This window comes from Barbatula barbatula, assembly GCF_947034865.1.
Source record: "Barbatula barbatula genome assembly, chromosome: 4".
NCBI lineage: Eukaryota > Metazoa > Chordata > Actinopteri > Cypriniformes > Nemacheilidae > Barbatula > Barbatula barbatula.
Genome location: NC_136768.1, coordinates 8,389,422 through 8,403,190, shown reverse-complemented (window position 1 = coordinate 8,403,190; position 13,769 = coordinate 8,389,422). Strand labels below are relative to the sequence as shown.

At 40.0% G+C, this 13,769-nt stretch overlaps 1 protein-coding gene across 2 annotated transcripts in view; it reads left to right on the top strand.

The window, feature by feature from the left end:
* Positions 1-4,218: 4,218 nt before the first annotated feature.
* Positions 4,219-13,769, top strand: part of rap1b (RAP1B, member of RAS oncogene family) — a 39,431-nt gene continuing 29,880 nt past the window's right edge. The window contains exon 1 of one of the 2 annotated variants that reach the window (XM_079454648.1): positions 4,219-4,510. The gene's annotated coding sequence lies outside the window, so the exon portion shown is untranslated. Of the gene's footprint in view, positions 4,511-4,632; positions 4,789-13,769 lie in introns of those variants that run through there. The other variant, XM_079454649.1, reaches the window with a different exon arrangement.

Here is a 13,769-nt window from a genome sequence, read left to right as displayed (position 1 = left end):
ATAAGAACATCCTGTTTCACAGGAATGACCAATGAGTTTTTTATTGAGTGGTTATTAAGAATTGAACTAAACGTCAGACAATAGAATAACCGGTTACGTTTATGTATACGTTACAGAACCAAATCTTAAGTCAATTTAGTAGTTTCGTGCATAGATTAAAATAGCAAGGACAGGGAATCTTTACAGACTGGCTGGATCATAATTTTGGAAACTCCCACTGAAGCATTATGTGGGTCTGATCATGCCAATACAGAATCAAAGCAACACACATAGACTGAGGAACAGTTGCGTTTAACACTATATTAGCGATACATCTCTCCTGGAGGCCTGGTAAGAACGACATTTAATACTAAACATATTTATATTTACATATTTCTTAAGTAAACTGGCATCTTGTAAAATATTTGGTCTTGCATGATGTTGTTACGATATATTAAGAGGTCTCATCGCCTACTTTGTTTAATTTGTCGTTTATTATTCGTCATCATCTGTATTTAAGCTATTTTGCTTCTATTATTCCCGATTAAATCTTTAACTTCCGGCTTTGATGATGAACGCGTGGTTATGTGCTTCTTTCGTATTTAGAGCAATTGCTGGTCTAACGCTTCGAACTATGGCTGGCATCCTCAAGATCTACTTGATCGGGACAGTGTTTTCCCTTCTGGTGGCTCTGTTTGGATTGGTGGACTCTGTCGGAGGTCTGATGTATCCTCAAGGATCTGCTCTGGCAGACGGTAGCCACGAAGAGAAACGAGCTCCAGTTTCTCCATTGAGTGCTGCTAGCGCTACCATCACGAAGCGCATGGGCTCACGGTGATCTGATGCGTGGACGTTCAGTGTGTGACCTATATCAGGAATACTATCAATTTTACCTTGGTACGAGATTGTCTGACTTGACAGAAAATACACTGGCAGCTGTACAAAGACAATTGAAGATACTTGCTGTAAAATGTAAACATATGGGCATTTTTGTAATGGTGTTATAAAGGTGCAAATTGCATTTTTTGTGAAAATGTAGTTATAAACAATGAGTGTCCTTAACTTACTCCAAGTTGTTATGGTAAGATTTGAGCTTTTGTTTGTATATGCACAAGTTATGGATTGCACCCATACATTTGGGATTTTATATATCCTCATGAACTTTCAAATGAGTAATGTTTTGTAACTATTATCTACTTTTTATGACACATTGTTACCATAAGAAACTCTCGAGCAAATGTTTCTGTGATTTGTTGTACAAAACGCATAACACATTGTTTATTGTTTTGTCTGTTTCTCACAATTTGTCTGAAACATAACAACATTCCAACTGACCAAACAAATGCTGTGTTACTACTCACTGTTTTATAAACAATTGAATAAAAAGCATCAAAACATCTCTTCACTTCTAAGAAATGTGGTCAGGTGTGAAATGGGGATTTATGAGGTGATGTAAGTTTATCCTCTTTCTATTTCGTTTTACAACGAGATAAACTGTCGTTGCATTACCGACGGCACAAATTGGCAGCAAAAGTACCTTAAGGTAAGCAGTTTGATTGTGCAAGTCACACCCACAGTTTCGGTACAAAAATTGCGTAGGTTGATGGAAATCATTAAGGTCAGTTAAGGGCGACAAAGTGAAGTCAGTTCGTTTCTGGATAAAATGTTGATCTATTTCTCTCTTTACAGAAAAAACCCAAACTCATTTCAGTTTTTTGTCTGATTCTTTAGGCTTGACTTTGGAATGTTGTATCTGTTCCGGATTCACACGAAAATGTTCTAAAACACATGTATATGCACATGTGAAAATTGTGTCTGAAAGAGGCTCTCTCACTTCGTCTTGTGTTTTTGCATTAATATCTCAGAGCAGTCTTTTTCGCAAGACTGTACTTGCAACAGAAGTATAACCTAGACAGTGACATCATGTGGAACATCCCTCATGTGGACCCACAATCTATGAAAGTGTGTCAGTAATATTCAGTGACTTTCTCCCATTTCATGAAGAATAACTTAACATTTTAAGACTTCAAAAGGTCATACAAACAAAGTACAGTATAGTGAGCTTATAACCTCAAGCTGATCTGACTATTTTAACGTTCGTGAAAAAACTAAAGACATTCTTCCAGTAATGAACTAGACCAGAACCATACCAGATCTTTATTTAAATAGGGAGCGTTTAAATTATATATATTATATTATCTATTTATTAAGAAAAATACTTTCTGTCTTCTGTCTCTATAGAGTCTATACCACTTACCATTCCAGTGCAACACTCCAGATATTAAGGCTTTAATGGTCATTTCACATTTTAGGTCGCTTTTAACAACGCTTTACGTACAGGACATTAATCTCCTTAAAACGTTAAATCGCACTGAGCATTATTTGCTAATGTTGGATACAAGTTATGATGTATACTGAAAATATTAGTTATACCTGTTGGCTATACAGTATGTAGCAACAGCGTCCTCTTTTGGCTAATACATAACAGAAGTACACACCCTTGTACAATACATAAACAAGTACGCTACACGCTTTCAGAATGTTTCTTGCTTATATTCATACTTTTTTATTGTTCCTCATATTGGCAGTGTTGCACGAAAACAACAAAGAAGTGCACGGTTTGTACTGTACTGTAAATGTCACGGAGAAACTTTGAACATCCAACCAACAGGAAGACAAAGCTAAGAATAGCAAGAGCTTAAGTTTCCACCCACCCTCACAGATAGGAGTTCCTCTACGTGATCTGGAAGACAAGGTGTCTCCATGCAGCGGATGGCCAGCTCTGTACTGACATGTTTACATATGGGGTTTGAAAATAGATTATGGGAAACTTACAAGGAAATGTGTCTCTAGGGCCTACCTCGAAAAATGGAATACATTTTTTATATAAAACAGGATAAAATGTATATTCATACAGGCATTGCATTTACTTCCCCCTGCCTTGTAACATGATGTTTGAAATAAATAACTTACAAGTGCAGTGGTACTGCAATATGCTTAACTAAAAATGTTTACTAAAATTAACAAACTAACCATCAATTACATTTAGAGTTTTTTTGCACAGGTAAAATGATTCGGGACCCTGGTACCATTTAAATGAATAAATTTGCTTTTAATTTTACATACATTTATAATTCTGTATGCAAATTTATACCTTATTTAGCACTATATGGTTACTGGAATTGCATGCAAATTGAGTTATAACGGGTTGCACATAAAAGGAACTCTCAAATTGCCTACATTATTATCTTAGTTAAAGTCTAAAAGTCACAGTGGACCATGCCTCATATTAAACATCAAGTTTCGGGTCACATTTTTTTATCAGATTTTCACAACTACATTAAAAGTGTTCCATCTATTAAAGGGATTGTATGTCTTCCATCACAATATTTGTGTTAAACACAGTGTACCCTGACTACAGTCTGACTTTGATTCTTTGATTGACTTTGATTCATCGGTTAATGAAACTTGGTTTACACGCTTGTTTCTATTTCGCCCAGTCAAGTTAAAGATGTACATATCAAACGTCACACACTTCATATATAACAAATTTATATATTACGTATGTAACATATGTTGATTGCATTGGGTAGAAACACCACTCTGATCGGATAAGCAGACTTCCACCAGTGATATACATCTCCTGATGTAGCTCGGGGCCACATGTCCGCTGGCAGAGGGGAGGGGGGTGGTGGTCCACAGCAGGGAGTGGGCCTGCATTCCTGATGCCAGTAAGCATACTTGGCATTCTTGGCTTCTCCTAGCGGCTCTCAATGAGCCATTTGACTAGCGCTGAGGTTTTTTCTCCCCCGGAGTGGCAGAGTCAGCCTCCATGGATGAGAGTTGCAGCTCGGCGAGAATAGGGGACTATTCATACCGTGCTGGGACTAGAATGATGCCATTGAAACGTAGTGTGGGGAACATTAAGATGTGGCATGTCTGAATTCAGTGTGGATGGGAGAGGAACAGTTTGATTCACGTGGTTGTTTGAAACTGATTTCTTGAATTTGATTTCATGGTACACGTGAAATGTAAAAGCAACAAAATGTGGAATTAACATGTACGGAAAATAAAGGGTTTTAACACAAATATCATATCAAAGGAAAACCGAGGTTACTATACCCAGACTGTGGTACATTTGTCGTCACAATAGTACAACATATCATACTGTGGCTAGGTTATTTTTTTATAAAAGGGTATTTTTAACCGTTTTTATCATGTACCATTGCTCCTATCTCTAGGGACATGCGTTTCTTCATGTTTTTAGTCCGCATCGCAGTCTGCATTGCACTCTAACTGTTCTGTCAATGCATTCCATCCACAACGTCGATTTCACGTGCCACATTTAGCACTCGTTCGTGCTCGCGCTTTAAAAGGCTCCGTTTCCCGTTACGCCGAATTGTAGGCAGAGCGTGCGGTGTCGAAACCGAGGCTGTAACGTCATGCTCGCAACCTCACCCACCCTCCCAGAAGCGAGCAGCTTTTTCACAGGCGCAGACTGACTGACTGGCTGGAGCTGTAGCGGATTGCTGTAAGTATCTCGTTTGCGGGAGATTCAATGGCGTTACGCTGGTAACGGCGTGCGCGTTGTACTGGAACCGTCGGGGTTTTACGGGGTCGTCTGTGCGTTTCGCAGCGTTTTAACGGCGTTGGGAGGGTCGCGAAGTAGACCGGTTAGAAACGCACAGCACGGGGTTTGCGGAAGAGCAGCTCGGGTGTCTAGAATATGGCGGAGCGGGAGTGAAACAATTTAACTCCTTACAGTTAAGCAGGGCGAGCTTGTGTAGGGAACAACATCAGCGTGTCGGAGTAAGTTTGTGTAGTAATGCACGAGGGCGTGGGCCGGGTGGCGAGAAGAATGGCGTTTTTTGTTGTATCGCACCGACGCCGCCGTTGAAGTTATAGCGGAAATGGAAAAGTTGTACGAACGAGTAGTTTTACGAAGCACGGATTATCGTCTTCGGACACATGTGTCGGAATGTCTTGTTTAGAAAGAGTGGCGACGGCTGTTCACCGTTGTCGTTATTGCAACGTATTGTGTAGCGCAGTCTTTCCTTCTAGATTTGACTGATCGCCGACCCCGCCTAGTTCGGTTCCTCACTCCTCAGTCGAGAAAACATGACTCTAGTTTATTAAAGAGAAACGCGAGGAAATGAGATAAGTCTGCGATGTATATATTACACAATGTAGGGAATAGTTTTCATCGCGATCGTGCTTTTCGGGGTCACGGAAAGAAATCGAGCACAGATTGTCATTCACGCTGCGTTTCCACTTTCGAGACCACCAACGTTACTGGGCCTTTACGACCTAAAATAGTTTGGCGTGACATTTTGAATATGATCAGATGGTTGGATGGTTCACGACGTGCTGAGGAGCCACGTTCATCCGAACCAGAGATGTATGAGGTTGTTAAAGAAGCTCCTGTTGCTTCTTCATGCATTTTTAATTCATCTTTAATGATGGCCCTACTGCCTTTGAGACCGCTGTCAGATTATAGCAACTCTTTCTCCAGCACTGCATTTGCTTCAATACATGCAACGAAACGTGTAACCAGCGACCGAGTGACTACCGTTTCCTGTTTTTAAAGCAGTCTTGAGCAAACATTTGTCATTCCCAGTCGAAGAAAAGTACGCAGTCATATATCTGTCACTGCCCATGGCAGATACGTTGGAAGGGCCCTTACATTTCCGGTGTCGGAACTGAGACGAGCTGTCAAGTCTGTACATACTTGGGTGGTTCTTGATAGGTTTCCAGTTTACAAGGTAACAGGGTTGTTTTTGTTACACTTCTTGGACTTCCAATAACATCTTCCTAAAGTACAGATGGTATTTCATCGAAAATACTTAGAAAATTCCTATATATGTTGTGTATATAATTAGTATGCCTTTGAAAAGTCACTCTGCTCGTTACCACACAGCGGACACTAAAAAATGATCTTTGCAAGTGGTAGGTCGGGACGACCTCACCCTACTGGGGTCTGACCCCGATCCGGTCCCTCCTGGAGAAAGAGGAAGGAAATCCCAGTGATAGTGTGTCCTCTTGGGCACAGAGGAATGCCGGTCTGAAAGCTCTGTTGAACATAACAAAATAAAGAGGTGTGGACTCTTACAAATTTGGGTTGGGCCTTTATAAAACGTCTATTTTTAGACATATGTCTGCTATGATGCTTTAATATTGTGTGTATCACATGACTTTCATTTTATGTTTGGAATTCCTTGTTGTGCTGTGTAATAGTAGTCACGGTTATGTTGTGGTTGTAAAAGTGTGGTCTTACTTTGAGCTGTATAGGAACTACTCGGCACTTGCGGGAGTCAAGCTGCATGCAAACAAATGCAGGGTCTGTCTCTGTGACTTTGTAAAGGGTGGTTTTAATACAGCTGTCTGGTACGATTCCTCAGAAAGGCTGTTTCAAAATGACCAGTCTGCTAGCCTGAATCATTCACAGAATCCACCCAGAGACACTATTAGAGGGCCGTAACAACCAACCTTACTATTGAACAACCTAATAATAACCGATGTCTGTGTACATGCACCTGAAATTTCAGTGTGTCATGCAGATGTTTTAACCTCAATGTCAACATTTCTGGCTTCTAACAGTATTTTACAACCATGAAAAACACATGTTTGTAAAAGTCTCACAACCTGTATTTTGTAATCCATTGTGCTCTTGTGTGCTGTTGTCAGGGACATAATTGAGAGTTAATATGTTGATTTAATCTGTTTGCAGAATTACTTAAAGGACATCTCCAAGGATCTGCATTAAAGGCATAGTTCACCCAAAAATCAAAACTCTGTCATAATGTACTCGTCCTCTTGTCATTTCAAGCCTGTATGACCTTCTTTCTTCCGTGGAACAGAAGATATTTTGAAGAAAGTCCGTAACCGAACAGCACACCGACACCCATTACCTTATACTGTATGAACACAAACCAATGCAAATGAATGGTTGCCAGTTAACAACAGTCTTCAAAATATCTTCTTTTGTGTTCTGCGGAAGAAAGTCATACAGGTTTGAAATGACAACAGGGTGAGGAAATGGTGACCGAATAAATTGTTTTGGGTGAACTAACTTTAACCACAATATAGATCTCTCTCAATTATGAAATCATGTTCATGTGAACATGGTTTGTGACAGATTCTCAAATGTTTGCCTTTGGTCCGATGTTGAATATTTGCTGACATCCTTGCTGTGCCAAAGTTAACAAAACAGCAGTAACATATCGGTTGAAGATGTTGTGTAGTGTAGTTTCGCACCAAGGCTGAGACTTGGAAATGGAACAACATTTTTGAGACCGTGGGCAATGGGATGCCAAAACATCAACTGCCAGCTGTCGATAAGCTTTTGAGGTTTCTGGAGGAAGTTTGAGGTTTCTAGAGGAACCGACCGAGCAGACAGGAAAGGAGATGCTCTGGAGAGGAAGAACCGGACAGTGTGAGTAAAAGAAGGCTGCTGGTGGCCCTCAGTGAATTTGACTGCTTCCTCTTTAGGCCAAAGGGCCTTGTGAAACCTGGTGGCCCTGTCACGCTTTCCTTCCTCCTTTTAGTCATGTGATTATTGTGCGAGACTAAGAGCTGCTTCCAGGGTTTAAAGATAGCTGATGTTTGCTGAGCTATATCTGCGGGTTTGGTCTGCGTGGCAGGTGTACTTATTTACTGGCTCCCAGTGTAGAAAACTCCAGATGTAGAGGCTCTCAAGATGTTACCAGAGCTAATGTGAGCACACATTTTCTGACGGTTTAATCACATAGCAATCCCACCACATCATTGTCGTCATTTAGGAGTGTAAGCTGTGATGACTGATGACAATGGCAGCTATTTGTGACTTGCAAGGCAGAGGCCTTTCTCAAGCTGCGTACTAGAAATAAACCTTTTAGGGTAAAACCCAAAATTTTCTTCCATTTTCAGTACATGCATTGCGATTAAACATTGGATTTAAAGGGATAGCTCACTCAAAAATCGATCTAGTTTCATGTCGTTCAAAACCTGTATATGCATTCTGTGACTTAAACTCAGAACCTGGACATTGCTAGCGCAGCTGCCTATTGAACTACAGGGAAAGCTGTTATTAATAATTTCAGGCTCTGGTGTAAAGAGTCACATCAAGTACATGACGAAGCCCAATTGCTAATTTCTCTGCTGAGAATTATGGGTGCGTAAACGCGTCCCTGGGGTCTATATGCTGCAGTCAGTCAGTTAGACGTCAGATGCCCTGCCATGCGTTGACATTTGACACTTGATGTTGGGCTGAGATCTCATTGATCTCCTCTCCCGTCGCTCCTTTTCCTTCCTTAATCTGCTTCCCAACTGTTGTTTTCCAGTCTCTAAGCCGCTTACAGTTTCTAGCAATGGATATCGTGCGATTGACGCCTTGTCAGTGTTTTGACGAGATGTTTGACACCTTGCCAAGTTCGTAATTGTAGTTTATTGAAATAAGACCTGAGGTAGGTTTTGATGGGCAAGTTTGTGCCCCTTGTGTTAATGCAATGCACTGTTTCGTTTTGGTGATGCAAATTCAGAATTTTAGTGCTTTGGTTAGCAAGGATGATTTTACTGTAAATTATTTTTATTTTTTAACACAAACATCCTGAAATCATTGTTGGTACACGCATGCTTTTTTGCTGCCCTTTACCCTACGGCTACCGTTTGAGAAAATTGCTTCATTAAATAATTAATGGTTCGTCTGTATTATTTCTTTTATATGATTCTATAATAAGGAAGTTCACTAATATGCATGGTTTAAAGAAGTGTACCGTACAAATTACTTTTACATTCTCAGTCTCATGCATTTGTATACTGTAGGTCATTTCTAGATGTACCCTGACGCATCTTACCCCACTCCCTACTTTGTTAGAAACAAAAAGAGACCACACTGCCACAGGTTGAGATGAAGTGAGAGAAACACCAGAAGCACACTTTTGTAAATCTCATTAGATTCCTTCTCTGCAAATCCCACTATTCAATGCGTCAGAAGGAAACGCCAGATTGTTAATCCATCCTTGCTAGCCCATGTTTGTTATCACCTCATCCTTCTTGGCAACCTGTAACCTAGGTGAGTTGACTGACTTGCAAATAACACGTCGGGTTTCAACACTGATTTGATCAGTTAACCTTACATCCCTCAACACAACAAAAGGCCTGTTTTTTCTTTCATCACATGACCCTTGGTGTCATCAGACCTTTCAAGTTGTCTTTAAAGATACATCCGCTCCGATCGCATTTGTTTTGAAGCATACTTGAAACCCTTACATGGGCCGTATTCAATCTCAACTGCTCCTCCAGAGTCTTGTGATTCATAATGCGGTTTGTTTAATAAGCCTTTTGTGCATAGGTGGGTGTAAGTTCGAATAGATAATTTGACATGATTAGGTTTCATTTAAACGTGTTGTTCGCAACGAACGAACACTTGACGGCAAACAATGAGCCAGACTGCTTCACGTTCGCCGTGTTCGGTAGCTCAGTGTCGGTCTACCTTTTATTCACAGTCTAACTCTGATATAATGGCCCTTGTGTTTGTTTCCTTGTACTGCAGTTGATGATAGGGTTTCATGGATTAATTTGAATAAAAACACAACGAATACGTCATTTGTTTTCATCCCCGCTGTGGTTTGTCTTAATAACAGGCAAGAGACCATTTTATGCACTCATTACCCCTAGATTGTGTTGCTTTGACACAAGTTTACCGCAGGCTATGAGTAACCATGTAAAATAACGGTAGCTTTGATGGTGTGGAAGTAGTCGGCCTCCAGCTGAGGTGCTAATAAGTTGGCTTGCTGGTTGTTTGCCTCATCGTGAGTTCAACCTTTTTGGCTTTTAGGGCTTCCAAAGGTTGGCGTATCTCTCACCTGTTCATCAGAGTCCTACTGGGGTTCAATCCTACATCGGGATGTTTCACAGTGTGATTGATATACTTTGTTTATTGTAACATACAGGATCTAAACCCTATGAGACATTAATGTCTGTAATATGATTTCTCGCTGAATAAGATGCATGTATAGATCGATTTTTGTCTTGTAGGATTTGTTATGAGCAGCCGTTAACATCTTGTTGGCCTAAGAACCCTTGCGCTCACTATATGGTTAAGTAGAAATATGCAAAGTTAAATGTTTAAACAGACATCAAAACACAAGTTACATTGTGTGTCACTACAGAAAAGTGTCTCCTACTGCAAACCCTGCAAAAGCTTCAAGAGTTTTCTTTTATTTATGATGCCACAGTGAAATATTTTACTCGGAGAAGCAGAGTATTGAGAGAAAGGTATGATCGCTTGAAGGGTTGTCTTCAGAGACATGGGAAATGCACAAGGGTCTAAGAAGGCCTTTAATCACCGTGGATATCGACTGATGTCCCAGCATTCATGGCAGTTTAAGGAGGCTGTTGGTCTTATCGCTGGCCTTCGCTTGTGTAAGCCGAGCAAAGGCCAGGTCAGATTTTGGGCCTTCTGCGTGTTTAGGGTTAGAGGTCACGGTAGTGACCCATAGAGCCACGCAACCTCATAAAAGTAATAAATTGTGAAAAATCTGAAATGCAGGTTGAATGATTCCCATGTTGACAGCTGGTTTATTGCTCTTGGAGAAGGACTTTAGAGGTCTCCTCAAACTACAGCCCTTTTAAGAGAGTAAATTAAAACATTCAAGTAGTACAGACACGATACCATTAGGGATGCGCACAAGCACTCAAGTACCACTTATGATCACAGTAGGGATGTAACGATTACCGGTTTAATGGTTTACCGTGATGAAAAACGTCCAACGGTTAGTATTACCGGGTCATATTTTAATTACAGTTGAACCGTACCAGTGTTACAGCTTGAAAAACCCTGTCCAGCATCAAGCAAAGTTATCAAGAGTAAAATGTAAATGCAACGCGACACATGGTTTTTGTTCATTTAAGTCATGTAAATATGTGTTTAATCTACCAACATTGTAAAAATTTAGTTTTTAATATTTTTCTAATCCATTCGCTTGTGGACTGTCTACTTTGTTTATCAGTCGCTTACTCTGTTGTAGCCGTCAGTAAAGCCAGTTGTTGTTGACTGTGTGGATCTCTAAATAAACTGTTCTGTGGATTTTAAATGAATCCCAGCATCTTCAGATAGACTCCGACGCCGTTTAATGCGCTACCATAGAGAGCTCTCATGTATCATCCGTGTGAGCGTTTGTATTCGGGTGACCCATTCATGTGTATATCACTCGCTCTCTTTGCACATTTGCACATCTTTAGAAAAGCAATCCCTTTCATGTTTTAAGATGTATTTTTTAGCTCCAATGATAAGCGCACTTATCTCTCTGGAGACGTGCGTTCGCAAACATATATTTACATACGAGTCTTCGTCTATTTGTACGCAATATAACCCACCTCGTTTTACCTCCCATCTGGATGTCGTGTCGAAATATCAGTTGACTTTTCATCAGAGTGACACGTTCAGACTCCCTCCGATGGGTCTCGTGGGAGAGCATGATGCTTCTCTTTACGCTCCTCAGAATAGCGAAGCTAGCCACCCCTGCAGAACCCAACAGTCTGTTCAGCTTTGAGAAAAGGAATCCGCCTGGCACCGGCAGGCACCAGCAATCCCAGAAGGCTAACTGTCTTTCCTCTGCTGTCCTCCTAATTCCTTTCGCTGTGGATTGGACTTTGTTTGTAATAAACCGGTTTTGTTTTCTGATTTATTCAAAAAAAGCAATTATACTATCCAACTATTTTTCTTGGTACAGTAAATGGAGTTGATCTGGTTCATCAGTTTGACTGTAATAAGCTTCATGATTGGTGTTTATTACTTCGTTTTTGGCTGAAGGTGACACCAAACTTCAGTATTGGGGAATTTCCCATGAATGAGTGTGTTTTGGACTCTTTTCCCAATGGGGGAAATTTCTTGGTTTGTCATAAATGATGTCAAGGCTAATATTTAAGCATGTCAAGATTTAATAATCACTTTGTAGTTACATGATGTATGATCTGTATTGATTTGTATGATTCTCATCATAGTGTTGGCCTAAAAACAAACCTTATTGAGGGCTATTGCAGTGCTTCAACCTACTTCAGGTGGTATATCATGCTATGAGCAGTAACAAATGGCCAATAAGAAAAGTTGAGAAACTTGAAACATGTTTCTCTTTCTCGGTGTGGTAAGTCCCTTAAGTTCCAGCATGTGGAGAAGTTCAAGTTTCAGTTTCTATGTTCCAAAAAATCAGTCTGCAATCGTATTTATACCAGAAGGCTTTCGTCAGTATTTCAGGTTCTCTGGACATATGGCCACTTTAACACTTTCTTTCGATCTGTAATTGAGTTTCTGCTTTTTGGTGCAGTGTGCGCGAGCTAAGTCACAGTTTAGTTTAGATGCCTTCTTTTTTTCGTAAAAATCATAAAATCTAAGATCAAACCTATTATTCTGCCTCTTTTCATCATCTTTCACAGTAGGAGATCATCAGAGCCCAGCAAATGTCACGGCAGAATGTCACTCTTCTGAGATGTTTTGTGATTGTGTGGGCAGGGTCTGTGTGTGTTACGAGATTGGGTGGGTGTGATCTGTGGGTTCAGAAGTGGCTGAAATGGAGTTGGTGTGGATTTTATCTGTAATATTACAAATCCTGTCATGTGAGTACTTGCGGTTTATTTGGAGAGTTTTTTGCAAAAAAATCTAATGGGAATTTCTAACTATTTTACGACGTGGCTAAAGTGTATGTTTTCTTAAATACTAATTTGGATCTTTTAATAAGGTTTTCTTTCAACAGTGCTGCTAGAATTAGGGATGGGGATAGAGGAGGAGCTTCACAATAGTTTTATTTAGGGATGCACATCCGATAAATCGTAAATGATTTCCTCTGAGCAGCGTCCAGCTGGAGAAGTTTAGCCACAGTTAAAAATCAGCACAGTCCCATCTTTCTGTCGTGATCATTCACTAACTGCTAAACATAGCAAAACATTATTGTATGTAAATATGGTATTTATGAATGTGTAAATTATAGGAACAAAAGTATATTGTTTGAATCAGACACGAGACCCACCTACCATAAAGATTGTCTGGTGAGAGCTGTGGACCTGAAGCCTACTCTTGCGATAGGGAAAGAAGTTTGAGGTATGTTTGTTTGTTCACAGAATTTCAGTGATGGGTGTTATATAAACTGTGGATATAACACTGAATTTGGAGATTGTAACTGATAGATGGCGTGGACCAACGCTAAAAGATGCCAGACAATGTGAACTGCATGCAGAAAGTCAGACGAAGTCATACGTCTGTGTTTGTTGGCAATCGTCGTGGACGTGCAAAATGTAAAAAAGAGGTATTAATATGATGATGTGTTGCTTACTTGCGCTGTACTTCCATCCCACTTTCCCCTCTAGTCCCACCTCTAGCAGCTCGTGTTTTTCCGGAAATAACCGTACACCTGTGTAAGCTAAAAACTCTTCGAAGTTCTGATGTATGCAATACTACTGTATAGGCACTCAAGGTATGAGATTGGCAGAAACTGCATGTGATATGTGATCTTTAATTTTTAGATAATATATTGGTTCCAATGTTGAAGAATTATTGGTTATCGTTATCGGCCATCAAACTAGCAACAAGAACTAGAATTGCACAAAGTTTTCAAATTAAAATAAAATGTTATAAACTTAAATAACAGTAACATCTTTGCATTACTGAATTAAATTAACTTAAAAATATATACATTCTCAACAGTACAGGTAAATTAAACAAATAGAACATAAATACGGATGTACACATTTTTAGGAAAATAATCTCAACAAACGGTTATTTAAGCAGATTGTAACATCTACTTGGATGAACTCTTTTG